This window comes from Melozone crissalis, unplaced genomic scaffold (genome assembly GCF_028551555.1).
Source record: "Melozone crissalis strain CALT ecotype California unplaced genomic scaffold, PUWL_Pcris_2 ptg000045l_1, whole genome shotgun sequence".
Lineage (NCBI taxonomy): Eukaryota > Metazoa > Chordata > Aves > Passeriformes > Passerellidae > Melozone > Melozone crissalis.
Window position 1 is genome coordinate 12981243 of NW_026535823.1, and position 27354 is coordinate 13008596.

At 38.0% G+C, this 27354-nt stretch overlaps 1 long non-coding RNA gene across 1 annotated transcript; it reads left to right on the forward strand.

Moving 5' to 3' along the window:
* The first annotated feature begins 268 nt into the window (after positions 1-268).
* LOC128942902 (uncharacterized) lies at positions 269-4760 on the forward strand. The gene is made up of 3 exons (XR_008483655.1): positions 269-403; positions 2932-3044; positions 4663-4760. It is a non-coding gene; the product is annotated as an uncharacterized LOC128942902 (long non-coding RNA).
* The last annotated feature ends 22594 nt before the right edge of the window (positions 4761-27354 follow it).

The following is a 27354-nucleotide window of genomic DNA, read 5'->3' on the forward strand; positions in this document are numbered from 1 at the left end:
AGTTAAAAAAACCTTTGAAATACAGAAGAGAAGCACAAGAACTGGAAATTTACTGGTCATTTTTCATTAGCTATTTCTCTGCAGTATGGAATAGCATCACATGATGACCAAAAACTGCCTAAAGCCTGTCTGGTAGACAATATGGGTGCTACAAAATCCAAGGAGTTAGTGTACTGAGGGAGAATTTGATCCAAAATGGGAAGGTATTGCATGAATTCTTAAAATCATACTTTTCTCTTTTTTTTCTATAGGTAGGCTGGGGATATTTTTAAAATCCTCCCACCAACCTGCCAAATCACAGGATGGAGTTACTCAGTGTCTCCTTTCCATTGAATGTTTTGCCACATGCAAACTTTCCTCTTCTGTCTCAGTGTACTGTGTTTTGCTAGGCTTACTTGCAAAGGTAGGTATTTTGCAAACATATGAAACTGCAAGGAAACTTAATCATATAAATGACAGAGTTCAGTCACAGGTCTAATATCTTTGTCTAGGGGTACATTTCTCATCATGGTGTGGGGTGATAATGATAGGAATTGCTTTTTATTGTTTTATTCCCTGCAAATTCAGCTCCAAGAAAACTAACTTGTAAAGGTTCTAATTATAATGGATTTTTTTTCTCCTCATTTTCTGTGGATTAGAACCAAACTGAATTATAATATCTCTGATTTCTTTTCTTTGCAGTAGGAATAGGGGAAGGTTAAATGTACCCAACAGCATTTTCTCTGTGGAAAGAAGCTACCACAGAGTGAATTGCAGCTGCAAATGTGTGGCACCAAAAGCCCTTTCATCCTGACTCACAGTTTCAGTGTCAATAGCTGTTATCCCTGGATTAGTAGTTTGCAGTTCATGTCAAAAATCACCTAACATGTTGCTGGAACCATGAAATAGATCAAGTTATAATGAAGATTACTGCTGGTCTACAAAGTTTCTTAATCTGGCCATATTAATAATTGCTTTGAATCCAGGTGATTTTGTCAGAAGAAAACATTCTCAGTGTAGGTGTTTAAAGGGACACAGAAGGAGATGAGGCTGTTTGTGTATGACAGAGTACCAGTTTTAAAGCTTTGCCTACTTTGCTTACTTTGAAATGCCAGCAGATTGACTTAATTCTGAACTTGTTATTATTGGGTCTCTTTCTGCTGATTTCAATAATCTTACCTCAAAGAAATAAAAAACTCTCTCCAAAGCAAAACAGAAAAAGCCAATCAAAACGTGTAAAAGCAAGAATGCATGTTTTTTTTTAAAAGGTTAACTAGGAAGCTTTGGTATTTATTGAAGAAAAAATATAGGTAGGATATTTCATCATTGGTTTTCTTTGGGGGGCTCAAAATTTTTTTCATAACTTTTCTGCTGAAGAACTGAGATGTAAAATTTCCTTGTTTAATGACTGGACAAATACTAAATAACTCTACTCATAATTTTATTTCATTGAAATTTTATTCTGTTATTCTCTTAGGGCAATTTCAGATATCACTACTTGCTTTTGTGAGGCTAAAATATTTCCTGGGTGATAGTGCAGGCCACAGTGGTTTGATGTATTTCAGTTCCATTTCAATATTACAGGAACCCTCCTTGGGCTGTTCTACCCTGTACCCTCCAATCTTAAATAAAACTTTTCCAGCTCCACTAAAGACATAGAATTTAAATGAATCCTAGAAAACATTAAATAAGAGTTCATATTTTCCCCCATTAGTTTGTGTTGGATGAATAAGAGGTTCTGTATCTTGTATCAAGGCAGGCCTATCTGTATAATCCTGTAGTTTGATCTGAGCCCACAGCAAAGGGAAGCAGCACATGCTGGGCACTGTTTTATGCTCATGGTAATCTCACTGTGACACATTTACTTTAATCTGTCAGTGACTCGTGTTTGACACAGACTTGAATTAATATTACCAGAATTAAAAGAATAGGAAAAACTTTTATTTTTTAAATAGACATGCAAAACAGGCAGAGTTGAATGCCTCTAGCCAAGACAATATCTCAAAGAATGTTCTGTGAGATAGACCCAAAGATCAGGTGCTCTTGCCATGAAGGAGAGAAACTTTTTTTGGAAAAACTGTATACATAAATCCAGAAAAACTAAACAAAAAAAGCCATTTATTCTCCTCCCTCTAGAATGAGATCTGCAGTAAAAGATGATTGGGTTTGCATGCAATGGCCATAACCAGACTGAGGCATGACGAATTAATGCAAAGGCAATTTCTGTAGCAATCACTAAGCAAAGCAAAGATGCCAGACAGACACAGCAGAGATGTGTCTTTTGTTTCAGAAAGATAAGCCTGGTGCCTGACAAAGGGTCAAATGAGTCTCATGCTGCTGCTGCTCTTGTGGTCTGGCCAAATTTGTGACATCTCCTTCTCTAAGGGATGATGTTGGAAGCCTTGTAGGTTTCAGATCTACTTCATATTAGTAACTGAGAGGGTCTGTGTTGATCCTACAGATGTTTAGATGGCTACTCTGGGCAGTATTCATAGGAGAGAGGGGGATTTACATGTGTCTCCCAGCCAGGGAACTCCTGGGAACTCATTTTTCCTTTTAACTAGATAAAACCAAGAACATGATGATACTATTTATCAGCATGTAATGGTTGTGCCCATAAAACTGACACAGGAAGCTGGCCTGCTTGGTCATCAGCTGAATGTTTACTGAGCTAAATCCTACATAATGACTGTTGACTTGTATTGGGACAAATATCCAAGTGAAGCTAGGGCAAATTTCCCTTGGAGAGCGGGTTCTGAATTTTGTGTGTTTTGCTTTGGACAAATATTGGTTGGTGGTATTTATGCAAGACTTATTTTGAGGTTTCATTAGAATCTGAAAAAAAACCCAAAAAACATCTGTCCCCCACATTTTTACTAGAGAAAAAAGATCTTTAACTTCCAGAAGCAAATTATCATTTTAATTCTCTTGCTTCCCTATTTTATTGTCAAGGTTAAAAGAATGGAGTGTACTGGAGTCAGGAAAGCTCAGTGTCTGTTGGAGGTGAAGTCACCAGCATTGCATTTCTCCACCAGTCACAACTGATAAGTTCAAAACCACATCAGGTGAGTTTATTGTACCCTTGACTTGAAATGTGAAAGTCAATGCATGTGCAATCAGATATCCCTGTTAAACCTCTTCCTTGTCAAATCACATATCACTAATGAGTTTTTAACTGTGAGCTTGGCTATTTAAATTGTCAAATTTTTTCTGCATTCATATGGTACAAACAGATAGATAAAAATACCAATGCTATGGTCAGTTCTGCATTTTAGGTAAAAAAGTGCATATAATTTTCTTTTTTACTCAAAAAGTATTGCTAGCAAATCAAAATAGAAAACACAAGCAAACAGAAGAGGGAATATTTGAACAAGTACATGCAAAATAATTATTCAGCACTGCAAACTAGTCTTTTGCAAAGCTTTAAATAATAAATGTACAGAGATTAGAAATCCCTGCAAGGAAGTTTTTAATTTTTTCCTGTATGCTTCTCGCCAATATTTTCTTTGAAGCTCACATGGCATATCTTTTAGCCTAATTCAAAATGATGTTTTTACATCAAAAACTGCAGCCAAGCCAATACTTTTCCTTCAACTGGTTGTTCAAAGGGGAAAAAATTGTTAAAATTTGTTTTTTAAAAGCATTCTGCTTTGTGTTAGTCAACGTGCAATCTCTTTCTCTCTCTCTCCTTTTCTCCGTTTCTTTTCTCCGTTTCTTTTCTCCGTTTCTTTTCTCCTTTTCTTTTCTGTCTTTTTTTGGAAATAAACACCTGTCCATACAATAGATAATTTTTAAAAGATATCTCTGTATTTCTTCAAATGTTGCATTCGTTGAAAATATTTTTGCTCTAAAACATGATAAAGAAACAGATCCTTTTCTTTAGGTAATGGATGGCCATAGTGGTCAAAAATCCAACAATTCTTCATTGGAAAGTACTAATAAATGACACAAATTTTTGTGTTACAAAATTCTTTAGCTGAATTACAAGGTATGTGAAAGAAAGTGCAGAATGATCAGGGGTTAGAAACAAAACTAGAAAAACAAAGGTATAAAGACATACTATATTAAGCCCTGCGGCAGTGCACCTTATTTATACAACAGAGAATGTCTACAGAATAAGCAACGAGCACAACAGAGGTATGACTAATAGATAGGTATGAATCAGTGGATTTGTATTCTCCTCACACATCCCTCTTCCCAAAAGCAGAGAAAATGAAAGAAACCCCCTCCTGCGCTTTCTCACACATTCATCCTTTTCAAACCTGATGCTCACAGTTATGATAGTTAAATTTTAGCTTTGGGCAGCCCAGGGTACTAATCTTGCATGACCTATTCCAAATGAAATCATGCCCTTATGACTCATTTGCTTTCCCTGTCTAATTTTTTTTTCTCTTTGAGGATGCTGTATCCAAGAATTCTTTCTATTAAAATAATAATAATTAAAAAAAAAATCTAGAATCTCTCTTGTTGCTATAGATTTTAATACGGAGAGGAAGAACATAGGTTTTGATATTGTGGAATCTGGATTACCTCTAGATCACAGTTTTCCAGCTTCAATTTAGTTGCATGGAAGGACATTTTCTTAATATCAGGTTTATAACTACCCCTGAGTGCCAATAAATCAATATCTAATTGCAGTGCTGTTAAAATCAATTGATAAATTTGTTTTTATGGTTCTTATAGGGAGGCAACTACTAAGAATAGAAAGTACCATCTCTGCCATGATAAATCACCCCCAGGAAAACCAGCTTATCCCAGCTCAGGGTGGCCACAAAACCAACATTCCAGTAAGTGGCTTTGTCTCTAAGAATATCCCAGCTTTTTTATCACTAATTATTCAGGTAAATTCAGATCTTCCAGGGTTTTTTTACAAATGTAGTGCTTATGGATTACTTGGAGGTACATGTATGGGTTTCAGCCTTTCACAATACCTCCTCACAAAAAAAAAAATTGTATTTTTTTTGTTCTAGAAGATATATATCACTATAACTGGTTTGTGCCTTAAATGTGCTTTTCTGTGTAGCTGGGGTTTGAGAAGGATTCCAGTGATTCATTGGCCTTGTCCTGGGTCTCGTGCAATAGCACATTAACCTTGCTGGAATATGTTAAAAGAACAGGGTCTCGACCTTGCAAATGCTGCTGCACGTGTCAAGCTTCCCCTGTGGACTCCCTGCAGCTCCCCTGGAAAATGCCTAACACCATATACGGGAGTATTGATTTTGCAGGGGGAATAATGTTAGGATACAAACCATACTCTGCTGCTTATCCTGCCTTTCCAATGTAATACAAAAGCCCTGCAATCTGCTTTCAGCTGTGATTGGAGTTAGCAGATGAATATAGGGGGCTTCTGTAAAGGATTGTTGGTTTAACCCAACCTCCTCATGCCTAGCTGTTCTTGTTTGCCTCTGTAATTAATGACAAAGTGTTTTTCTCATGTTTCTTATCTATGGTTGGGTAACTCCAGACACAAATGCCAGATCTGATGAACCTGAAAGGGAAAGTAGGTGGGAGCAAATTTTCCAAGAGTGTTATTCTAGTTGACAGGTCTGCCTCTTGTGACATTATTAATGCTTCACAAATGTTGATATAAATCAAGATAAAGCCAGAAGCAAGCCATAGACAGGATGGGGAGCCTTGGCTCTGCAGTTTTAGCATCTCCAGAGCTGATAGAAAGACTGCAGCTTTCAGCTGTGAATACCTTCCTTCTTATTCCAGAAGCTTGTACAATAATATAGGTTCTACATCTGCCTGTATATATGAATCAGGCATCCCCAGGGCCAAATCAGCAAACTTGATTGAAAAGTTGATCCAAAATACAGTGGCTAAAAAAATAAAGTCTTTTCATGCACTTTGGTGGGCTCAATCTCAGCATGTCCCTGAAATCTAATTCTCTGGCTACTTCTGTGACTTTGCAGGTCCACATTTCTGGAGCACTTTGGTATCAAAATACCAGCTTGGTACTCCAGTCCTTATGTAAGAAGGCACATCTTAAATTTACAGAAATAAGAATGTAGCTGGCAATCTTTCAGAGTTTATGTGCAAAATAAGTTGGTTATAGGCCTTATGCTGCTTCTGAAAGTAAGGACAAATATTAGTTCCTCTTGGTGCTGCAGAGCCCCTCTCTACCTTTTGTTTGTGGTGAAGTGCTCAGTCTGAGATTAGTAAAGAACAGGGCAATCTACAAAGTACACAGGAGAGGAATGAGCCTGGAGCCAAGGTAAGTGTTTGCAGTACTGTGTTAGAGTCCCTGCCTAATAATGAGGTGCCTTTTGGAAGTGAAGGGCGTTACCTCTCCTGAATGTAGAATTCTGTTCCTAAAATATGTCTTTTAACACCTGCAGCTGCTGATTCTGCTTTTCTGCTGCTGTATGGTTAAGACAGCAAACACCAGAGGATAATATTTTGGCAGGAACTACTCTGTCTGCACTTTTTCTTCCATGGAAGATGCACGAAGGTCAAAAGATTTCAAGGGAGGTTTTGTGAACAAGAGAGCTGCATGTTCCGTAGTGGAAGGTGGATACCACAGCAGCATTTTAAGAAATTGGCATTGTTTCATTTTTCTGTGGGTCTTCTTGCAAAGCCTTGTCTTCCACTAATGTGTGCAGCTCTTCCTTGACAAAGAAAATTTTTAACTCTAAAGCCATTTGTCCATCTGGATGAGTAGTTGAACTCTGCTCACTTAACCTCCTGCCCAGCTTCTCTCTCTCCACTCTCTCTTTCTGACTTGTCTCAGAGCCTTTTCTCACTTAAGCTCCTTTGCAAATGGAGAGAGAGCTCTTCCTTGCTTTTTTATCATTCCTGACAGCTTTTACTCCTGGAATCTGTGTCCAAACGGTTTCCCAACACCTGCCTCAGTCCCTTCTTTGCCTTGCTAAAGGCTCCATTAAAGCAGTATGTATCTCTAAGCAAAGGCATGATCTTTTCAATTAACAGTGAAATTTGATCTAAGTTCTAGGGCAGTAATTCCCTCTTTGATGTATTTGTTGTCTACATTGTTTGGGTATCTGTATCAAAGAGGGATGTTTCTCCAAATCTGAACACTAAGGATAGTAAATGCATGGAAAAAAATGCCCTTGAACTCGACCTTGAACTTCCCAGGAAACCTTCATTTACTCCCATCAAGGTATAGGGAAAAGGCAATTCAATGGTTTAACATTTGCACTGTCTGCTGAACTGCAGTTGCTGAGTTTAATGCAGCATTTGCGGCTAGCAGAGTAAATCAGCTGTGCAGCAGGTTGAGCTTCTGATTATAATAAGATAGGACAATACCCTACCTGTAAGACATGAAGCCACATCTCCAACAATGTGATAAGACTGAGACAGAGAATAAGGAAAAAAAAATAATTAAATCCTTCTGTCCTTGAGGAAAATGGACCTTGTGGAGACCTTGGAAATCTATTTGGCTATTCTGCAGTAAAGCAAGAGCACAACCCTTGTTGACTCTTTCTGGGCAAGATTTCTGATCACAGCTATTACAGAATGCTGGAACTCTGTGGCGTGGAAACTTCTCTCCATGCCCATGTCTCTCTTGACAGACATGGAAATATTTGAACATTGGAAATACTGCCCTTAAAACATTTCCTTGGTTTGTGACCTTTAGTACATTTTTCTGACATTTCCAGAGTAAAAATTTGTGGTTTTCAGATGTGAGCACATTTCTCCTACATTCTTGGTTTCCAACCAAGTTCCCTGTAATTTTGGTTTACCTTCATCAGGTCTTTAAGATTCCAGGGAACGGACTATGTCAATTTGAAAAAAGGGTTTAGCTTCATTTGGAGTTGTCTACCAAACTATGACTGTCTCTGTTCCCCTAACTATTAATTCAGTCCTCACTTGAAAGAATTTGCAACTTTCTATTGCACATGTTACAATGTAAAATTGTCTTTTTCATGCAATCTTTGAACATTTCACTGTTTTTTATTATTAATTTACTTTCCTTTTCTTTAAATGTAAATAAACCCCAACAACAACACCAGAAGATGGATTCTCTTAATTTATATAACCTTGACTATACCCGGTGCATTTATCCCAGAAAGGCCTGGCAAGCCCCAGGGTTCTCATTTTTCTTGTAATCTCCTTTCATTGGCATCTAAAGTGGCATTAAGTATACAGACATTTTGACCTTCAAGTCTTCTCAATAGAACAGAAAAGCAAGACCCCTTAAATAATAAAAGAGGCAGTTCATACTTTTATGGTTTTAAAATAAGATCCCATTTATTTTCAAATGCTGTGATGATTTTTCGGTGTCTACATTTACTGACTCTTTGGAGACTTAGAAGTTTGTTTCTTTCATCTCCTGAAAACACAACTAAAGTCTAGAAGGGATCTTCTTTTTTAAAAAAAATGCAGCCCATTTTCATTTCTGGAAATGCTAGTTTTCATTCACCATCTATACCCCTTCATCCTTTCTATAATAACCCATCCTCTTTTTCCTATAACTTTTTTTCCTTTTTCCTGACGAAATGCTTTGTGTTTCATATTGTCATTCTCCATTTTGACTAAAGATCCTCTAGCATTTTGGATATTCAGTATTAGTCCTTAACTGCTCAATGCACAGACTTCATAAATACTATATTAGCTTTCTCTTTAACAAAAAGACCCAAAATGCCCTATTTTTACTAAGAGTACAGTGATGAAAACTCATGTAATTTACTTTTGGTACAATCTCTCATTAAGAGAAATGGAAAGCTGATTTTATAGTCTGAATTGGTACCTTGATAATATAATAGCATATGTCTCATTGACAGAACACAATAAAATATATTTCATTGATAAAACACCCCAGTTTCATTTTAATAAGTAAAGAGTTCACAGTATTCCAGACAATTCATTCTGTGATCAAAGTGTTGGCAGAGACTTAAAAAACGTTGCCTGCTGGACATATTCTCCTGCATTTCTCTATGGCACATAAAGCATTTAGGACTAATTACCATTGTCACCTTTAGAAACCATTGAAAAATTGGAAAAATTCAGACACCACCACTGTGGCTGTGTGGCCATGGTGTCTGCAGGGCCAGGGAGCAGCAGTCTGTGTCTCTTTGGGATGGCTCCATGTCTGCCAGGAGAATGGCCTCTCCAGTGGCAAGCTCAGCATCTCAGGTGCCTCTTCTGGGGAGGGCTGCAGCTTAGAAAGGACTCATTGGTTTTACAAGGGACTGAAATTTCTGGTGCTTTTGGGCATAGCAGATTGGGTACACTGACAAGAGGATACACAAGGATGGGGTGGGGGTTTGTGGGGCTTGCAAGGTTGTATTTTAGATTTTAACACTTGGGGAGCTGTTATTTTGACATAGGAAACTTTTCTTCAGTGAACCTTCTGCTGAAGCAAGCTCTGTGCCAGGTTACCACTGAGTGAGTTTACTAACCCTTGAAAAGTGAGGATGGCATAGCTCAGTGGCCCGTGTAAGCTTCTTGTCCCTTAAATGCCAGTGTATGAGAATTTTATATTCTCCCTCTGTGCTTCTCTTTTTCACACTTTGTTGTTCATTCTTCGCATTCTCAACTTTGTTTTCATCCTATTTCTCACTGGAGTTTTTCTCTGCTCCCTCACTGATCCTTCATTTGTAGTCTCTCCTAAGCAGAATAACAATCAAGTGACATTCAATTTTGTACCAGCCTTTTCAAAACAGTGTGATTTGAAATTAAAGAGCTTGAATCTCCCATCTACAAATCTGTACACAGATGTTTTGTGGATAAATCAAAATTAAAATATTCTGGGAATTATTTTTAAAATTACACCTTACATATGAATTTACAAGGATAGTCCTTAGCCTTGAAAAAACCTTCACTGGAATTAAAATTGTGCAGTGGACTAATCCCACTAGAAGACGTGCTGCAGATACTAGATAATTTTTAGTGTAGGATAAAACTGCAGAGATTGCATGTTTCCTCTATGTTGTAAAATTATGTATAATTATATTGTTTGTCCATGTTTTTGTATTTCTGTTAGTTATATGTGAAGACTAACTGGATAGGAATTTGTGTGCATAGAATTCAATTCCACATACCACCACTATCCAAATTCCAAACTCTCCACACATTCTTCTTCAGCAAATAAATGTGGTTAAGTCCTTCAATTCCTTTGAAAAGCAGACTTCTAAGCACATGCTTATGTCCTCTGCTATAGATAAAAGTAGTTTATGGTCTGAATTAAGATTTATGGCCATAATCCCTTACCACTGAAAATTTAATTGTTGAATGTAGCATCACACAAATGATAATGTCTGAAAGCCTGTAAATTCATTTAGCATTCCCTAGTAAAAAGTTTTAGGTGCATAAAGCTTCATCTACAGTGCTAAAAAATATTACAAAATGCTCATGTCAAAATCAAGTGCAAAAGTTTTATACAAAGTCAGATATCTCATCTAGTGTGTCTAATAGCTCTGAATGTGTGCATGTTTTATGAGTTATAGGTACAATAATTCTGGCTTATTTCACTTGTATAATGCTACGTTTGTGAGCTGAAGGCCTGGATTCTGTGGTGCATGTAGCCAGACCAGGGTAAATTCTGAGAAATGCTTTATCCAGAGTCATCTTCTCTAGATGATTCTTTTGCATTAAAGCTACTTTCACAGTGATGTCTTCAGATAAAAGTTTTGAAACAGTCATTCAGATTATCATATGAAACAACTCATGCAATTTTATCTTCTCACACAAGGCTTAAATTTCTCTTGAAAGACATAGTTAATTCTTAATGATTTTTATCCAGAACCAGCCAAATTTTTAGAACAAAAGCTGGTATTAGCCCCATGAACAAATGACATCAATTGAAATTTACCTTTTTTTGTTCAAGGTGATTGATGTAATTTTGTATTAAAGTGACCTTTGTTAGAAATGTTTTGACTACAATGATTTTCTGTCCTTTTTGCTCAGCAACCAGAACAGTAGAACTGGCATCAGCTTGTTTCAACTGCTTCCCCCAATGCTTGAAGGGAAGCAAGCTGCACTGAATGCCTGCTTGAAGGATGGGCAGAGCTGAGGGTCAGCACCAACTAGCCATGGAAATGTAAAATGCCAACCTGAGAGGTTAGGAAGGAACAAGACCTGGGCCTCACACCACTAAAGGTACAGTCCCAAGCTATGAACACTGCTGTTTAATGTACACTCGTGCCCCTTCTGTTTCCTTTTCCATTTTTCAATTTCCTAACCAGTTTCTCATGCACAGGGGGGAATGGTATATGTCTTAGTAATAAGAGTTTCACTAGTAAAACCTCATTTACAAGCCTGGGAATTCGTGATACACTACATTAAAATCGAAAAAGATTAACTTAATTATGCAAATTAAATTTACTGTTTATCTTCTAGATAGTAAAAGTCCTTGTCAACATTGGAATAGCCATATTAGTCTAAATGCATTTCTTTCCCTCCAAAGTGAACCACATATATATTTGAAACTCCAATGTAGTTAATGTCCATGGTGTTGATAATGATGTATTTGTATATTGTGACTGATGAGAGATAATCAGAGAGGGAAAGAGCGCAGAATTGCCTGTCCTTTTTTCCAGTCAATACAGAATGTATGAATTTATTAGAAGAAAAAAAGTGTGCAAATGAACTTCCTGTAATTAGGCCATTCTGACCTGTGCAGAACCACACCTTGTTTGAAATTTATAAAAATTATAACTAGTACAAAACCTTGTGGTTGGTGTCTCTATATGAAGCAGCAAGTAAAATGACATTTTTTTCTATTTGAAATGCATGAATTTTCAGTAAAGGCACATTGTCAGAGCTGAAAAAATTGACGTATTTGTCCAATATAAGAGTAATTAGTCTTAACACGTGTATCAAAGGGCAGAGTAGGGTTTTTTTCCCATTACCCATCTCCCTTAGTCGAGTTCTGAGTCGCGCTTTACAACCTTTTTACGACACTCGCACTTTACGGCAGTTATGCAACAGTGGCACTTTACGACCTTTTTACGACAGTCGCACTTTACGGCCTTTTTTTAGACAGTTGCACTTTACGGCTCTTTTTTATGACAGTCGCAGTTTACGGCTCTTTTTTACGACAGTCACAGTTGATGGCCTTTTTTGCGACACTCGCACTTTACGGCAGTTTTGCGACAATCGCACTTTACGGCTTTTTTACGACAGTCTCACTTTACAGCCTTTCTTTACGACAGTCACGCTTTATGGACTTTTTTTTACGACAGTCGCACTTTACGGCCTTTCTTTACTACAGTCGCGCTTTATGGCCTTTTTTCATGACAGTCGCACTGTACGGCACTTTTATGACAGTCGCACTTTACGGCTGATTCTTACGACAGTTGCACTTTACGGCTCTTTTTTTTTTACGACAGCCGCGCTTTATGGCTTTTTTTTAATGACAGTTGCACTTTACAGCATTTTATGACAGTCGCACTTTATGGCAGCTTTGCGAAAGTCACGCTTTACGGTCTTTTTTATGACAGTCGCGCTTTACTGCCCTTTTTTACGACAGTTGCACTTTACGGCAGCTGTGCGACAGTCGCGCTTTACGGCTCCTTGTACGACAGTCGCACTTTACAGCCCTTTTTATTTTACGACAGTCGCGCATTATGGCAGTTTTGCGACAGTCGTGCTTTACGGCAGATTCTGGAGATGTACAGAATTAAGGCTTGGCATGTGTTTCTTAAAGCTGATCCTGTGACAACTTGAGCAGCTGCTGCTGATCCTGTGAGGCTTTTGACTGAATAACTTCTGGAGTATCTAGACTTTTACAGTAGGAGAGTGTTGGTACCTCTGGGAATTGAGGTTAGATGCTATCCAGAAGTTCCCCTTGCCTTCCCCCAGGAAAAAGTGAGTTTAGCAACTAATAAGTTTTGTTTCGTCTGCTTCCAGCCAGCTACCCTTCCATTAAATAGCACTTAGTGCACAAGCCATCCTTCTGTTTTCAGTGGGGTTACTCACTTCACACAGGGGGAGTGATGGGATCAGCATCTGAATTGCTCACCACCTGGTTGTTGTGACATTAGTGCTTATTGGCTTGGGTTTACCCACAACTTCCAGTTATAAAAAAAACGAAACCAAACCATAAACCACAAGCAAATAAAAATCCCCTCCTCAAAAAAGTGGAAAAGTAATGGGAATTGTGGATTATTGATATCTTTCTCATATTATGTTTGACTTTTTTGTAATGCAAGCCTACCCACACTACTCTTATATTTATGAATTCACATGCTAGGCAGTCTTGTAATGATTTTTTTTGGTAACAGCAAGTCCAACCCGTTCTCTTTGTATTTATTTTGTACACTGGCTTATCAATAAATCATTCAAATGATCTTAGTCATCTACTGCAACGTGAAGAAGCTATTCTTTGTTTCTGTCAAATCTGCTTCTGAAGTTATCTGTTCACAGGTACATGAATATTTATACAGATGACATTTTCAAGGCATTTTTGGCCCTAGTTTCCTAATGGAGAATAATATTCCCATTTAAATGCACTTTTATTGTTTTAATTTTCTATGAAACATTATCACTGCACATAAACTAATGCTTTGTTCACTCGTTTTGATCCCTAATAATCTAATCATATGCAAAAATTATAAGCGAGCTATAAACACTGGTGAATTATAATTAAAAGCAGATTTAATAAGGTGTTCTTAGCTGCTAATTGCCTTCTTGAATTGAAATCTGAAGATTCATGCAGGATGTTTTTAAGGAAAGTCATATTAGGTATGAATTTTGTGAATATATTCTTTAATGATGTCAGTAAAGAGGAAGAAGGCGTTGAGCTATATTCTTATCACTGATGCTGCCAGTGCCTACAGTTCAAGATTCACCCAATTTTTGCATTACGCATGGAGAAAAATATCATGGACTTTGCATTAAGGTGCTGGGTCTGACCACATTCCTTTTTTATCACCTCAGGTTCTCACTGGGAAAGGGCTGTTACAAACATTGCACTGGGATCTGTTGAAATGTGTCATACTTGATCAGTTTTCTGTGAAATGTGCAGAGGTCCCTGCACAGGAATGGCACTTTGGAAGTTATAACATATTCACAAATAAGTGTTCTTTTCAAAGGAAACCTCTAACAAGGTGCTGCTGGGATGTTATCCATTCTCTGCAGCATCCTTAAACTCCATGCTCAGGGTCATCTTCAAAAGCTGAATTTGTGAGTAAGCATGAAACAGATTTGTCAAGCTGCTGTCCACAAAGTACTCAACAACCTGCATGGTGAAAGGTGGAGGAAAAAACGAGATGCTTACAGCTTGAACATTTACTTGCTTTTCAACTATCAATTTGTTTAAAAGGGGATTATGTTGTTAAATAAAATAAAATAACATAAAATTAATATGAGACTCAGGAATTGTCCCATTTGATCATTGGACTATTACAGAGATAATATTTTGTACTGTATATACTAGATATATAGCTGTATCTACCTACGTATGTATCTTAGGAAAATGCCTACAAATAATCCAGTGGCTGAAATTGATGGGTCCCTTGTGTCACAGGGCCTGTTGTGTGAACTCCCTCAAAGGAGCCTTTGTTTCCATAGGCAACAGAGCTACTGTGGCACTATGGATCAAACACATCCGGATTTACTTTTATGCCTCTGAGGTAAACAGTTGCCTGCTGCACTACATAAATACGGAAAGAAAAACTCTCTTTCAGTGAGAGACCTGAGCAGCATGAGTGGCAGGCTGCCGAGGAGAGCCTGGCGCAGGCAGCTCCTGGGGGAGCACCACATGCGCTGCCATTTTTGCCTTTCCTGCCATTTAGTGCTCCAACTTTTGTCTTGTGTATTTCACAGCTTAAAGACTAATAGAAAAAGAATCTTTAATGTGATCATTTTTCCTTCTCCTACATCCAGGTAGACTATGTTTTGGTTGTCTTGTCACAGTGGGGCTGGAGATAAAATTATCAAATGGTTCTGCTTTTGACTATTTGAATTGTAGAATTAACTGTACTTCCTGGTCTCAGCCAGCCCAAACTGTTTGATACAGCTAAATGGAGAGTTTTAAAAGACAATGCAAATCTAGCTGGGTTTTGAAAGCATACCCTTCCATTTTAACCAGAGTGAATGAAATTAAAGCAACATATTATAAAAGGTGGCACAGGAAAAATGGCCTTTACATTAAAAGAATGAGATGTCTTATGATTGTTGTTCTACAAGAAAAATTAACCACAAAGATCAAAGAGAAATATAAGCTACTGATAAGTTATGTCTGGGTTTGCTGAGTTTGCTTATCCATCTGATTAAAATTATGCTATTCCATGCAATCTATGTTTATTTTATTTTGCACTTCCTATTTGTCTTGCTAATGGTTTTGTTCTCTAAAAGGCAGGTTTCCAGAGGTGCAAGCCTCAGAGACCTGGTACACTCTGCTGATTCAGTGCAAGTGGAGCCTAATCCTGAGTTAAGTACACAAAGCTTTACAGATGTTGCAGTGAGAATTTTCTGATTGATTTTAATGGTATCCACTGTCACATTTCTGAAACCACTGTTACCCTGCAAATAATCAAACTCATCGAGTTCCTGTCTCTGTGATAGTAGATTGAGACTCATAAAATATATTTGTACTGCTGCTAAAAATGCTCTTAGTGCTTACTTATGCATCTCAATGAAAAGTAAGTGCTCACCTTGTAGGCAGAGGTTTTTGAGAGTGTTCAGGGCATGGAAACTCTGCTGCCTGCCTCTTACAGGGTGGATTTGTGCAGTGACCAACTCGTGCCCCTGCAGAGGTGGCACTGGCATCGCAGGTCCCCTGTGCTGAACAAGGCTCCTCCCTGCTGTCCCCAGGAGCCCCAGCCTGTCCCTTCCTGACCTTCCAGGGCTTCTCCTTCGGCATTCTGCTTCTGCCGGAGTAACTTCCCTTCAGAAAGGGAACATGGAACAGCCTTTTGGTCTGTGACTTTCTCTGTCATAAGAGGTCAAGTACTGAATATTTTTATCTCAGCTGCTCTTGTCATAGAAATACTCCTTGAATTCATATAAACACCCTGTTTATTTGTTCTGATTAAGGCTACTGCATAAATTAATTATTGAGAGAAAAGTTAAAAATGTCATTTTAAGGTAGAAATATGTAATAAATCACAAAGTGAATATGTGATAATCCCAAAGTGATGAGAACAGTCTTCATGGCAATGCATATTTTTTGAGTTCTGTGTTCTAGGTCTCTACATCCTTTTTAGGTTAACATGAAAGCTTTTCAAGGTCAGCAGTGCCATAGAGGTAATGATGAGCCTGGGGAAGGCTTATGTTAAATGTGTCCTCAGTGTTCAGGTTAATCTGTTCATTTGTGATTTTTTTTTCCCATAAATGGATATGTGGAAAGACATTACCTGTGTCACAAAAGTAATTTTTATGTCTTTAAATATTATGGTGGTCTATTTTTCAAATGAGAGGTTATTTATGCATTAAAAACCTGTGACTTTCATTAACAATCCCCTAACTTCAAGCACTTTATTTAGAAAAATGTAAACTCTGGGTACTGCAAGGTTGAATAGATGTAAAAAAATGAAGGGATAAATAAAAATAGGGCAGCTTATCTGCACTTTTACATTTAATCCAAAATTGCATGTTATTTTATCTGACCCAAATAGGTGGAAACAATAAGTTAGTGAGTTGAACAGATTACCAGTGTCTTGAAAGTGGAGCTCAGTTTAGGTACTGCTGGGCTGAGCCCTGTAGTCTTTATCTGATCTAGTGAGCTCTGCCTGCAACCTTCACTTTCCATTTATTTTAGTGAGGTGTTGATTTTTGTTAGCATGCGCACCATTTGGTGTTATTTTGTGAAGATTTGCAATAGGTCATTGTTTGCCTAAACACTTTCAGCTACTAGGAAATAGTGTGTTGTTATTCTTTTCTCTGAGACTCTTGAGTCTTAAACAGCAGTCCAACTTGTTTCTTAGGATTTCCTTATTATAAGGATCCAGCTGTCATATATTTTCCTGTGCATGAAAACTGAACATAAAAAGATAAAATAGTTTTTTGGGAAATACTTCTGGCCTGTTTTTATAGCAATAATATTTGTGCATTTGTTTGTGTATGACTGTCTAAATGACTTGTCTTTCAAACCTTTCAAACTTTCAAACCCACTGACCGGTGTCAAGCAATTTTGACAGAAGGGAAGTAGTCTCAAGGATAATTGAGTTCTCAGTAGCTTTGGAAAAATAGACCCCATAAACATTTTGACTGAAGGAAGGACAGCAGTGAAAACTCACGTTTTGTGAGAGGTTATAAATTCCCATACCAGAAGTAAAGCTCAAATTGGAGCTTAAATCATGAGATACAAATCCACAGAAAACCAAGCTGCATTTATTTCAGACTTCACTGTTTCACTTTTGTTTTTAATAACATCTTATGGGATTTAGAGATCAAAAATTTTTTAATCTTTTGTATTTGTCATTTTTTGCACTGTTTATTTAGCAAACTTATTGAAAGGAGATTATTTTTCTCTTTTTGCATTTTGTCAATGTAAAATGAAACATCAGTGTATGGGAGGTGCAAATCATTGTGTTTGCTGTTTAATTACTAATTTCTATCTATTTTGTGCTTTAACAACATTATTCCATGTTTCGTTCTTTCTTAATGCAACAGCTATGTCATAGTCTTCTTTGAAAATTGAGTTGAAAAATTTGCAACCAGTGAGGTGTGGAAGATACTTCCCTTGTTGCCTCTGGGTCTTTGAATTGGAGAAAGAATCCTGAACTGTTGTTTGTTTGCTACAGGCATCTTGCTTCCCTTAAGCATGCGATGGGATTTGACATCAGTGCTGTTTCTCCATGCTGATACTGTGATTAAACTCCCAAATTTGAGCAGGTACTTGAACATGCCAAACAAATCCTTCCCCTTTTCTAGTCTTCCCCAACCAAAGGACACTTTCATGCCCACTTCCCTGCAACACCTTTCGTATGCTAGGGAAGAAAGGACCCTGGAGAGAAGACATGGGAACCTGTGGAATGTGCATTTTTTGGGACTGCTCGCTTTGGTGCAAAATTACCAGTCTGTGCTCTTTTTTTTCTAAAATTTCCTCTACATGTTAGATCTTGTCAAGGAGATAAGGGGGTCTGTGAATTCCTGCTTTTTTCTGTATTTATTCTTGCAGGATGAGCTATGCAAAAGCAAGCACTCTGTCTGTAGTGTGCATACTGACAGTATCATTGTAGATGGCGACAGTGCTCTCTCTCTCTCAGTGATTATAATTGTGCTAAAAAATTATACCAGATAAATTATCCTGAAAGGTTATTGTGTAATCATATATTCCAAACAGTTTTTTAAAAACATTTTGCACTTGGCACAAGCATTTGTTCAAAGTGAGTAGGAACTGAGAGCAAACAAGCAAAGACTTTAGGGTCTTGGAGTAACTAGCATGCCTATCATCTAAGTGACTGTCATGTCACACATCTGCTTTGTGATATGTCACTGCCTTTCTATAACATGCCACTTCCTAAGCACTGTGCTGAGTGACAGTCACTCACCTCACTGTCATGCACAGTCTTGTAGTACTGAAACCTTCTCAGGCAATGGTTAAAATTTGAAATTTGCTCCGTGTTTCCACAGTGAGTGGTGAAAGAGCAGGGAGAAAAGTATTAAAGGAAAAATGAGAATAAACTCCCACTTACTGGTTGCTTTCTCTTACCAGTTAATTCTAGTCCAGTAAGCACACATTTTCTGCCTGTTTTTACAATATTCTACCCATTGTCCTTTGGAAAGAGGCTTTGGAAAGAGTGCTATATTGGAGGCACTCAGGAGCTGGGCATTTTATAAATGTAAGTCAGGGTTCTGACAGATTATCTCTGACAGATTTAGATGCTGTGATAGAATGCTCAGACTTTACACCTTGCTTCTCAGCTAGAAGTAACCACCTGAAGAGCAAAGGCACCAGACTGGCTGTGCGATGAAGCTCATAGGCCAGTGGCAGGCCAGCCGACACTGCTTATGAAGGTAGTGCTCCCAAACTGGGAACAAGCATCCCATTTTGTAGTACTGGGATGGAGATGGGTGGAGGGAACACTGTAGATCACAATAGGTAAATACCTGAAGGAAATGTATCTCTTCTGCTGAATAGGGCAGGGGGTCTGATGGAGGATGTAGGAAAGGTCAAGATGCTCAGAACCTTTTGGCCTCAGTCTTTCCTGATAAGGCTGGCCTTCAGGAATGCTGAGTGAGCTGCTGCTTTACCCCCTTACTGAGGTGGACAGTGGGTGAGAATGTGTCCTGTGAAGCTTTGCAGTTGATCAAGACTAGGAGGAGTCTTGGATGCACCAGGCACTGTCATTCAGAGGGACCTGGAGAGGAGCTCACAGAAGTGGCATGAAGTCCAGCAAAGTGGAGCAAAGTGCTGCCCCTGGGCAGCAGTGATCTTGTGTGCCAGTAGCTGCTGGGGACAGCCAGCTGAAAACAAGCTCTGCGGTGGAACACCCTGGTGTCCTGGTGGATGAGAACATTGCCATCACGCCCAGGGACATGAAGTTTCCCCTCAGATCACCAGTGGTGAAACATATCTGGTTGCTGTGTCCAATTCTGGGCTCCACAGGACAAGAGATATGACAAGAGGAAATGGGCACAATGGAAATAGGGGACATTCCAGTTAAAGGTAGGGAAACACGTTTTAGAGCAGAAATGATGGAACACAGGAACACATTTTCAACAGAGCTTCTGAAATCTCTTTTCTTAGAGGTATTCAAAACCTGTTGGGACCTGGCTCTGAGCACCTTGCTGTGGCTAGCCCTGCTCTGACCAAAGGGTTGGACCAGACAATATTCTCCAGAGGTGCCTGGTGCAGCCACTCTGAAAGTCTGTGATTCTAAAGCTCACACATCAGACTCCCCAGTCTCTAGACCTGAAGACAGTTGTGCTTTAAAATTTGCTTGCTGATTTGCTTTACTTTTGTTTGATTGTCAAGAGAATACAACATGCAAAGTACACTACTGGGATCGTGTTTGCTAAAAACTTGTACAACCTCGGGCTAATAAGGGTAACAAAAGTAGGCAGTGGTGGAAATCACGAGCTGGCAGTTTTACAAGGTGTCTACTGGAAAGAAATTCTTTATAGGTATTTCTTGAACATTTTCTTGGAATTCTGTGAGGTAAGTTTCCTTTCTTCTTATGCTTTTAGACAGATGTACAAACTGCTTTGAAGCCAACCATACTGGAATTAATAGTTTCTTCAAGCCATTATGGACTTGATTTTTTTTTTTTTTGGCATTTCTTCTCTTAGAGACCTCTTTAAGAGATTTAACTTTGAAGCCTTTGTCCCTTTGAATGTTTTTTTCTTCAGCAGCAATTTGTAACTCCCAGCATCCCCTTTCTACTGCAAATATGGATGTAAGTCCCTACATTATTCATTCTTTCTAAAGTGAGAAGGGAGAGTTGTAAACTGCTGAATTACAACCTGCAGTTGCCAAGAGGCAGGAACAACTTAAGAGCAATTTAATTGTAGATGTTTTCCTCCTTTCCCTTTTAACTCTTTCCTCAGGGAAGGATAAACACTACAGGCAGTTGAATAGTAAAGGAGCTGTTCTGGAGACAGAGACAAGGAGGCATAGAGAAGGTCAGAATGAACTTTGCAGCTAGGAGAACAAAAGACAGCCAGAGTATCAGACCAACTTTAGAAGGGCAGGAATTTCAAATTAGTTCATTGAGTTACTCTGTTCAAGTTTGCTAATGTGATTGACTTTACTCACAAAAAAAAAGTAAATTTCAGTTTAACATTGGGAAGGAGTTAAAACTGTTGTAATTTTTTAGTGGGTGAAATTCCATCAATGCCCTACATTACCCCAGGGAGCTCAAGACAGAATTTTGTGAAGGAAGCAGCTCTGAGGTAAAGGTAAATGAAGCTACCAGGGGGTCATTATATAATCAAAGCGTATGGTGTCAGGCCGGTTGATGTCATAGTTACAATTTTAGTGATATTTATGCTTGTCTGAGAATGTCATCATGGAAAGTAAGTGCTATTCTGGAACAGCCTAAAGAGAGTGCTGAATTGGTGCTCCTCCTCTTAGATGCTTTTTTTATCCATTCCATTATTTGTTTATGACCATGGGAACTTCTTGTGTGGTCCCTCACCATTGTTTCCACAGTAATAATGTGGATGCAACCTGCCTCCTAACACTGAACCTCTACAAGATGTCATCTCAAAAAAATTGCGTCAGCTGGAGAACCTTAGGCAGATTACATCCACAGTCAGCCACAGCGCTGCAATCCTGAGCTGCACATGCTGCAAACTGCAGTGCCTGACAGCAGGGTGAGCTGTTCCTGTTGACTGAAAATATTCTGCTTTTTATTTAGAGTGAGGAGTGGTTGAAAGGGACTTAGAGAAACACTTATTTTACTGTCCTTCATAAGCTTCATGTTAAAAGCAGTACAAAGCTGCAACCTTTTTACCTTGGTATGCACTACTAGAGAGGGACAAGCCTTGAAGCCAAGAGCTTTTGTGAACGGCATGAATAATATTAATCCTATTACCGTGGTTGAACTAGAAATGGGCATATTCTTCTGTTGTTTGCTTTGTGAGAATGCCTTATTTTCCCCTACCAACTTGAACAGTGTGTACTGCCAGCTAAGGGTGACCCTTTTTTTGTGCTCATGTTCCACGCCGTATCTGTGAAGTGTACAGGCATTTTTGCATGACATTGCATACTGTATTTTTGCAATTCCTTAATGCAGCTGAAAGGAGGATGTTTACAAAGAAGATGTAATGTGGACATCTGCAAAAAGATTTTTCTTAGGTTCTCTGCCTGAAGTGGAAGGTCTACAAACCTGCCAACGCATTAATTCACTATATAAGGTGTCTGCCATTTTTAGGTCCTCTGGTTATACCTCTGGTCCTCACTGGTAACAAAAATCAAAATATGTAAAGTCAAAATATACACAAAAGTATCTTTTTAAAAATATTTTTGTTCTTTTCTCTTCCTTTTTGTCTAATTGGATTCTCATATACCATTCTATGAAGTAAAGAAAGTAGGAATGCAAAAAAAACCCTGGCTCTTTTTTTAAAATCTCTCTCCTTTTGATGACAAGTCAAATATGGAGTAATTTGTTTTGTCTGAACTACAAGGCAGTGTTAGCCTTGAGCTTGTTTCCTCTGGAGAAGAGAGATTATGTAACAGCACTAAATGGTGTTAGTCTGGACAAATAAATAAACCTGGCTCACTCCTTGAAGGTAGGTAGGGATGAATATATAACAATAGCAGGTAAGGGAGACTTTAACTATGACTGGCTGAAATTTACTTGTAGAGCCACACACTGCTGGTGTTACTTTAGCTACCTTTTCCTTTCCTCATGAAGAAAACCCTCAGAAAGGTTGGATGTTTGCAGCCATTTGGCCAAAAGCTGGGATTGTCAATATACTCCACTATAATCAACTCTGCAGTGTTGTGACATGAGTTCTTGTGGCCCTTGCAAGTTGAACAGGTTTTCTGAGGAGACTTCTCTTTAATCACCTGAGTCTCAGGAGTTTTTTGACCATTTTATCCCCTCTTTATGTGTCTTCCCAGCCCTTCCCACCCCATTGTTCTGTGGTTCCATGTGTACTTGCCTTAATATGGCTGAGGTACAAACCTCTGGGGAACTTATTCTCAGACTGTACAAAATCAAGGCCACGTGAGACAGAAACAAAACCTACTGTTGTTAACCACTTTAAATAATAAACTGTAAATGTTCCATGGCCATTTACAGTCTCCATCCATAAAGAGTTTTATAACTTCTAAAAAGAAACATGTCATTTTACTTGAACAGACCATTCAGGGAGAAGAAATACTTTTCTTTTGAATTCACATTTCCATTCTGCAAAAACCTCAAACACAAAATTTTCCTTTAGTTTCTTTGTATTCCTATGACTTTAAATTTTTTTTCTGCAGTTCCTGGAATATTCTGTTTTTTAGGATGGATCCTCACTTCTTTTGACATGCCATTCTTGACACTTAAGGGGTAAAAAGTGCATTATGTGTGTAAGTTCTTTCTGCTAAGTCTTTCTGTATGATTTAGGTTTCTTCTCTTACTGGTTCACGTGAGCAATTTTCTTAGGGTGTGTGCAGAGAGCCTGCATGAGCACATCACCCCCTACAAGACTGATTGCAGCTGGAACAAGCTACAGCAACAAGTATGTTGTTGAGGCCAAACAAACTACCTCCAAAATCCACATCTTGAGTTTCCAAAAATTACATACTTAGGTGATTGAACATTTATTGACCATGTGGAATGTCTTTTTTAAGTACCAGCTATATTTTAAAACATGCACAATCTTAATCTGAAACAAACATAAAGAGCAGTTCTGTTCATAACAGCCATGTCAGAATTTTCTGATCCCTCTGTGCATAAATCACTTTCATTCTGGGATGTAAATAAATGTAGTCTGAAGGAAAAGCACTTCCTTTTGATGGCTAAGAGTATATGCCTCTTCTTGGGAAAGAATATTATTGCCTTATTTTTTCCCCGAATGGTATTACACTTTACCTCACATCCCCTTATACTTGGTTTATTTATCTTTAGAGCAGTTCTCCCTATCCTGAGGGATTTGAATAGCCTAACTTGCCTTTCTTTTCATTTCTTTTAATGTCCCTGTTTCATGTCTGCGTAAAGAGAAATAAAGCTCTCAAAAACTTCTGCTAGATTAACAGCATTTAAAATACTTAAGTAGTATTTCAAACCCAAGTGTTACCAGCAAGGACTATGAGAGGAGGGAGATGAGGAGTGGATCTCTGTCCATGTGCCTTGTTCATCTAGGGAGAAGATTACTTGCAAGCATTTTTCTCAAATGCTGAATAGAAGACAAAAATTATTTTGAAGAGGTGAACTTCATGGTAATAATGTACAGTTTTATGGGATAATTTGTGAAGAAATACATATATGAGACTGAAATAATTTGTGTCACAATGTGACAGAATGCCACTTAAAGTCCTTTTAGCAATATACTGTTACTATGTGCAGGACAGTGACCTTTACTCATAATACGTACACTTGGTTTGAATCAGGGTTGTTTGGGTTCATGAGCAAGGAAGAAAGAACAGCCACAATTGTCTTTCAGATTTTGGGTCTGGATAAGGCTCAAATTCTATTCATAGTTATTTTTACAGTAATCCCTGAAATCAGTGGTGCTAGTAAGCTTGTGCTCAATTACAAATACTTCAATATTAAAATTTCTAGAAGATAGCAAGCATTCTACAATACATGTTTTACAATTATTTTTTCATCTGCCCCCTCTCAGGCTATTAAATTTGAAATTCTTGAGTAAACACAATTTTCGGATTGTTCATCTAGTCTTTATTTTTTGATAATACTCTTCTATTATCCTTCTTTTCAGCTAGACACACCAGGCAGATCTTTGTGATAAATTTCTAGCTCATATAATACCAAAACCAAGAACACGTGAGCAGCAAAATGCACTCCTCTGACTAAGCCTATGAAAATATTAGAATTAATTTCTCACAAGCAGTCTTTTCATAAGTATCCTCAGTGATGCTAAATTGTGAATCTAAAATTCTGATTAAGGTTATCAAAATAATTCAGAAGGAGGGATTTTGTGTAATGGCTGCATCTTAAACCTGCAGGGAACTAAATATTCACCTATCAGATATTTTAAGATAAGTATGTGTATAAATGTAAAGGACACAGACTCCTGAAAGAAATATTAAAACATTTCTTTTGATTTATTTCTTATAATAACCAGAACCTGATCTTAAAATAAAGAAATATTTCAGGAAATAGTTCTCCTCTCTTAACTTCTGTTTTCTAGGTAAAATATTGTTATTTGTAGTGTTTATATAATTATATTCTAGTGTAATTCAAGTATGTAATGACATTTCTTAAATGAAAGCATTTAAATAACTCAGGAAATTGTTCTACTGTTCTGTTTCCTGACTTAAAACCCATTTTGTCATGTTAGTTTTATTGTTCAATCTGTCTGAGCTCATCTAGGTATATTCTACCCTATACAGAGTAAAATGAAGTATTTAATAGCTGGTCTTCTCATATATGCTAATATACAAATATGCATGTTATATTAAAACCATTCATCTATATCTATATATCTTCATACAGTTACTATTTTCACCCTTCACTCAATTTTGGTTAATATAAAAACCAGAAATCTCACATAACATCAGAATGTGACTAGACTATAATAAAAAAAGAATAATCTTAAATGATGGCACATCATATAATAAATCTATTGGTTATCAAATAACAATTTTTAAAAAAGAAATCACTTTAATTTTTCATGTAGTACCAATCAAATGTAAGAAATGTAGAGTTTTTCTTTGCATTTGGCAATACAGTAAAACAGTTTTCTCACATGTACAGCCCAGAAGGATGGTTTGTTTTGTACAATGAAATAAAATAGTTTGGTACAGACGTGGTATTTTTCAGCAAAGAAGGGGAAAATTTACCAGGCTTGCAGGAGAACTGAGTCTTCTTTTACCCTAAAGACCCTTCTATGAGACAAGTGATAGGTTAACCTGTCTCATTTTTATCCAGAGCTTTTTTAATTTAGTGGATAAGATTAAAGAGCAAGCTGAATACCACAGGTGTAGCTTGAGTTTTTAATCTGCTTGGCTCAAGTTAATCTAGTTCCTGAATGGGGCTACTAATAATGTAGTTCCCAAAGTAAAATAGGAAACCTAAGTATTGCAATGCTTTTATTCAGCTTTGAATAAATCAGAGGAGCATAAAATATACTGAAACAGATTAAATTTGATTCCTGCAGGAATCAAAGTTTTAGAAGTTGTAGTAGAGATGGAGAGAAACTCAATAGTGGAGATCAAACTCTGCCCAGGGCAGACAGATTCTGCTGGGGTGTGATGGTGCCCAGAAAAACCCCCTGGGCACCTGGCCTGAATAAACAGCTTAGGCACAGCCATGCTCCTGGTTTTATGCTAAGAGTAGACACCAGTGAGATTATGGTACTTATTTCTGTGTTATCCTGCACTGGAAAATATGTCTCCATGCTCCAGGACAAAAATGGAAAAATACCCTGAAATAATTGCTGGTATATAAGTACTGTCTAATTCAGCACTGCAGCATAAATTCTTGGGTGTATTTTTTTAAAGGCACTTTAAATTTTATATATTCTATGCCAAATTCTTTAGCCCTTAGGTGAGCAGAACTCCTGCTGTCCATGCTGAGAGGTGTGCTGAGTTAAGAAGCACAAAAGCTTCACCCTGTGTTACACTGATAGCTTTGATATTTCTGCAAGTTTTCAGAATATTTTTTGTGAACTGAGGAGTCACATCCCCCTGTGTGTGTCACCCAGCTCCTGGCACTGGCACTGTAAAGGCAGCAGAGTGAGCCCTGCCCCACAGGAGGGCCTGCAAGGGGCACAGGCCCCAGCTGCACCCACCTGTGAACTGGGATCAGCGCCTAGCAATGCCCTGGTGGGGACTGGAGTGAGAGCAGGAAAGTGATGGGAGAGAAAAAAATGTTGTGTTGCTACCAACAATTGCAGAATTTAGTTCAGAGGAGCAATGGTTTTTGTAAAAGCCTGTTCTGGCCAGAAAGGAACACTGGAATGTTTAGTTCCTCTCCAGCCCAGTTTGGTCCAGGAAGCAGCAGGGATGCAAGCAATGCCTGTGAAGAGCTCTGGGAACCCCTGAATTGGTGGGGAGGGGAGCCAGTGCAGGCACTGCACAGGAACTGTGGCGGAAGGGAGGATGCATCAGCCCTGGCCACAGGGCTCCCCCTGAAGAACTTCTACCTGTCCCCACAGCTAAGGGTGTGCTGATTCTGTGAGTGCTTCCAAGTTTTTCCTACATCTGAAACTTCAGAAAGAAATGTGAACTTAATCTGTGATTAAGCTTAAACTTAATGTGAATTTTTCTTCACTGGAACATGCTGTATTTCCTAGATGTTGGCTCTAAATTTGGCAAAATAAATCCACTGGATATGACTGCAACTGTGATGGCTCAACTAATTTTATATACCATCATTATCCTATTCAGGGAGACTGAGCAACTTGAATTTTTAGTATTTAGCTAAGTAGTCAATATATACTTGCATGTTTTAGTTAATACTCATTCACATGTATATAAATATACAGTCCTTTTTTTTAATCTTCAAGTTAAGAAACTAACACATTCTTTTAACCATGTTATTTACAGAACTTCTTGAGAAAATTTCATGATATGAGCAACTGCTGCAGCTTGTTGTAGCAGTGAAGGGTTAAGGCACTAACAGAAACTCGAGTACTTCTCTAATTTATAGAAGAAGCTGACAGTAAGTATTTGAAAATCAATGTAAATACACATCTTTAAATAAAAATACATGTGTCAGTATCTCATGGGGTCCTAGCTTCCCTGGGTACTTGCTTTGTGGTGAGTAGTAGTTACTCCCAGTTAAAAAGGTACTGTATGTGTTAATCACTTAATGTGCTGTGGTTAAACCATCCTGCTTATTTATGTTTAGATAATTTTCATCAAATAAAGAAAACATTCTGGTCTTCTGCTTACTAGTGTAC